General features: G+C 39.3%; 1 pseudogene; it reads left to right on the top strand.

The window, feature by feature from the left end:
- Positions 1-363: 363 nt before the first annotated feature.
- On the top strand, positions 364-918 carry LOC129483883 (chromobox protein homolog 3-like; annotated as a pseudogene).
- Positions 919-4896: the final 3978 nt, after the last annotated feature.

The raw sequence follows: 4896 nt of genomic DNA, 5'->3' as shown, positions 1-4896 counted from the left end.
TGATAAACTTTTAGGTATGTAGATGAAATAATTAAATGCATGCATATTGTATCTAATTCATTAAGTAGTTATATTTACATATGATAAATTATATATAAAATATATCAATTTAGAAGTATGTTCCTCTTTCTCATAGATCACATAACACTCTTGTTCAAACTCTTCAAAAGTATTTTTAACATCAGGCCCCGATCCTCGGCCGCCCGGCGTGGGCGGAGCCACCTCTCCCCCGCCCCGCCCCGCCCCGCCCCGCACGCCGCTCTGCGGCTCCCTCCTGCCTCAGATGTGGCGGGAGCTGGAGCGGCGCAGGGCCTGAGACACCGCAGACCTGAGACCCATAGCAGCTCGGAGGCGGTGAATAAAATAGCCTCTAATAAAACTATATGGCAAAAAATGAGAGAGAAACAGAATGGAAAGAATAAAAAGGTTGAAGAGGCAGAGCCTGAATAATTTGTGGTGGAAAAAGTACTAGATCGACGTGTAGTGAATGGGAACGTGGAATATTTTCTGAAGTGGAAGGGATTTACAGATGCTGACAATACTTGGGAACCTGAAGAAAATTTACATTGTCTAGAGTTGATTGAAGCATTTCTTAATTCTCAAAAAGCTGGCAAAGAAAAAGTTGGTACAAAAAGAAAATCTTTATCTGATAGTGAATCTGATGACAGCAAATCAAAGAAGAAAAGAGACGCTGCTGACAAACCAAGAGGATTTGCCAGAGGTCGTGATCCTGAAAGAATAATTGGTGCCACAGACGGCAGTGGGGAATTGATGTTTCTCATGAAATGGAAAGATTCAGATGAGGCAGACTCAGTGCTGGCCTCAAAAGAGGCGAATATGAAGTGTCCTCAAATTATAATTGCTTTTTATGAAGAGAGACTAAATTGGCATGCTTGTCCGGAAGATGAAGCTCAATAATTGTTCACATTGTTTATATATATATATATGTGTGTGTGTATGTATATTCATATATAAATTCTCATATGTATATATATATAAAATTTGGATCTTGGTTTTTTATTTACTAGCCTGACAAAATAAGTACATTCTAATGGGAATCAAGTTTGATATGTTCATTTTGAAAGTAGCATTGGAAAAGTTGTTGGGTTTTTTTTTTTTCATCCGTAGAACTGGTTACTTTGAACAAATAAATAAAAGCTTTCTGTAGTTGCTTCCTTTATCAGAAAAGAACATTTGATTCCATGGTATATCATTTCCTCTGCATTAGAAAACAGCTTTGCTAAATGTTGGGGGTTATGTCCATAGTCATTACTCAATTAGAACTTGTGTTCTCGTAAGTCTAAGGACCAGTCTAGGTTTTTTATTTGTTTTGTGTGTGTGTGTGTGTGTGTGTGTGTGTGTGTGTGTATACATAAAATGCGCATGCAAATTTTTTTAAACATTCACCAAAACAAATTATAGGTAAACCCATGTTTCTGAGATGCCATTATTCTGAGCAAAATAAGAGGTAATCACTTCAAGTTAAACTGAAATTTTTCCTGAAGCCATACATTTCAAGTGAAATAAGTGATTCTAAGTAATAGGACAATTTATATTGGATAATTTTAAAGCATCTGTATCTATAAATGCAGTGGTTTGTTTGCAAAATTCCTAAAAGGAAAAATTTTATCACTGTCATCACAGGAGGTTTCCCCATCCAGATAAGGAAACTAGACAAATCCCAGTGTATTTTAATGAGCTAAACACAACTAAATTAAATAAACATTTAAAAATTTCTCTAGCAGGCTATTCCTTAAGAAAATGTCAAAATCCCTGTTGCTACATTGACTAAAAGGTCATGATTCATGGAATATCTAAGATTTGGCTTATAGAAACCTAATCAGATGGTTAGAGATGTTGATAGTTTAGGACCTTCTGCAATAAATGTGTGAGCAACCTTTTGTTATCTAACCTATTGACCTGCATGAGTTTTTGTTTTGTTTTGTTTTGTTTTTTGTTTTTGTTTTTGAGACGGAGTCTTGCTCTGTTGCCAGGCTGGAGTAGTGGTGCGATCTTGGCTCAATGCAACCTCTGCCTCCCAGGTTCAAGTGATTCTCCTGCCTCAGCCTCCCAAGTAGTTGAGACTACAGGTGTGTGCCACCACGCCCAGCTAATTTTTGTATTTTTAGTAAAGACGGTGTTTCACCATGTTGGCCAGGATGGTCTTGATCTCTTGACCTCGTGATCCATCCACCTTGACCTCCCAAAGTGCTGGGATTACAGGTGTGAGCCACCGCGCCCAGCCAACCTGCATGTTTTTTTGTTGTTGTTGCTGATTTTTTCTTACCCCAACTCATTCCTTATATGTAGGCTCAATCTTTTCAGTATTTGCTTTACTGGTTCTGCAAAAGCCAGGAAAAACCACTTGGCAGTAATCAGAATGTTATCCGACTGTATATTGTTTACTTTATTGTAAATACTTATGAACAGTGGTCAATAAATAGTTTTATGTTCCTTTATGCAAAAAAAGTATCTTTGATATCAATACTTTTGTTTTCACTAGAACTACTTTTTGAATCCCTTATGCATTTAAAACTCAAAAAGTTCATTTTTAGAGAACATCATTTACATTTCTGTATGTTTTGTTGGTGATAGAGCATTTACTGAATCCTCATATAACAGGTCACTGGATATTTTATCTTAAGCATACAAGGACCCATTTTCATAATATCAGGATCTTTGAGGTTTTCATATGTGTATATTTACAATTTCTACAATGTTAGCACTTACTCTGTTGCACATTAAAATGACTTTTAAAAAGCTTGTTTAGAACAATATTCAACATTGAGAATTATGGACTCATATTCGTAATAATTATCGTTTCATAATCACAATAAGTAGTAAACCTGTGTTGAATTTGTCTCCTTTTTTATCAATTCTGCCAGGAACCTCTGAGTTATCCCACACCAGCATTAAACTCAGGCAGTCATAGGCTAACATACCTTCCCTAAACAGTCCTCTTTTGTTCAAAATGAAATTGAGAGACTGTTCCATAATATGAGGCATTTTGAAAGAACTTGAATATATAGAAACTCCCTCTGTCCTAAAGCAACGGTCCCTAGCCTTTTTGGTACCAGGGGCCAGTTTCACAGAAGAAAATTATTCCACAGACTGGGGTTGGGTGGAGATGGGATGATTCAAGTGCGTTATATTTATTGTGCACTTTATTTCTATTATTATTACATCGTAATACATAATGAAATAATTATGCAACTCACCATAATGCAGAATCAGTGGGAGTCCTGATCTTGTTTTCCTGCAACTAGACTGCCCCATCTTGAAGTGATGTAAGACAGTGACAGATCATCAGGCATTGGATTCTCATAAGAAGTGTGCAACCTACATCCCTCGCATGCACAGTTCACACTAGGGTTTGTGCTTCCGTGAAAATCTAATGCCATCAGTGATCTGACAAGAGGTGGAGCTCAGGGGATAATTCGAGCAATGGGGAGTGGCCATAAATACAGATGAAGCTTTGGCCAGGCATAGTGGCTCACGCCTGTCATCCCAGCACTTTGGGAGATGGAGGCGGGTGGATCACTTGATGTTAGGAGTTCAAGACCATCCTGGCCAACATGGCAAACCCTGACTCTACCAAAAAATACAAAAATTAGCCAGATGTGGTGGCACGTGCCTATAATCCAAGCTACTCAGGAGGCTGTGGTGGGAGAATTGCTTGAACTGGGGAGGCAGAGGTTGCAGTGAGCTGACATTGCACCACTGCACTCCAGCCTGAGTGATGAAGTAAGACCTTGTCTCAAAAAAAAAAAAAAAAAGAAAAGAAAAACCACTCACTTGCCTGTCGCTCACCTTCTGCTGTATGGCCCAGTTCCTAACAGGCCATGGACCAGTATCAGTCTGTGGCCAAGACGTTGGGGACCCCTGTCCTAAAGGCGTGTGTGTGTGTGTGTGTGTGTGTGTGTGTCAAAACGTTGCCATATGTATACAAAATAGTATTTTATGACATAATCTTGTCTTTATTTTCAATTATTCATGGAGGTAGGCAGTATGATCTTTTCAGTATTTTGGGCCTCAGAATATCTTACTTTAATCTTGGTCCTATTCAAAGGCTGTATTGAGCCAGCAAGGTTCTCGCCCTTGAGAGTTTGCACTAAGTTGCACAGAGGTTGGTTGGTGGTGGCCCCTAGATTTGTAAGGCCATCAAGTTTTTAGGGCAGGTGGACCACGTTGGACCATGCGCAAGATGACGAAGTAGAGGAAGATCTGAACAAGAATGAGACCCACTGGCAGAGAGGAGCAGAGAGGAGAAAGCATATAATGTTGCTCCCGAAAAGAGCTTGAGTACTTGATCCTTTATTTTGTAGGCTCCATGAGGCATGGCTACACTTTAGCTCCTAACCTTGTGGGGTCCACAGAATTGCCTGCTGTCTTCTCACAACATACCCCCAAATCAGCTTGAATGCAAATCCAACACCTTTTATTAAATTCTCTCCAACTAAGCTTTCTTCTCTTCCAAAGCCTTGCCTTCCTTATCTGATAAATGGGAACATCGGTACTTCCTAGGTCACAGAGATTTTAAAGATCAGAAGAGGTAGGATACTTTTCAAAAGTATAGAATGCCTTATGACACATGCATAAGGCATTTAATTATTGTGGTTTCTGTAATTGTTCAAGCTGTTCCTCAGAGTAATGGCAGGTTTGGGGAAAGTTGTGAGAAGTCTCTCCCACGCCCAAAGCTCATGGGACAATACTGCTGTCCTCACATGTCTTGAATTACAGGACTTATTAGTCTCAGTCATGCTTTACATATCACTTTTTCTAATGAGCTAAGAATGATTCCACCTCTGTAGAAGCCTCTGTTTGAAGTGAAATAAGTTTGGCAAAGATAATCCGGGCCCACCCAGAACTAACTTGAGCCCACCTAGCATAAAGCTA

The sequence above is a fragment of the Symphalangus syndactylus genome, chromosome 6 (genome assembly GCF_028878055.3).
Source record: "Symphalangus syndactylus isolate Jambi chromosome 6, NHGRI_mSymSyn1-v2.1_pri, whole genome shotgun sequence".
In the NCBI taxonomy this organism is placed as follows: Eukaryota; Metazoa; Chordata; class Mammalia; order Primates; family Hylobatidae; genus Symphalangus; species Symphalangus syndactylus.
This window is presented reverse-complemented; position numbering and strand designations above follow the sequence as displayed.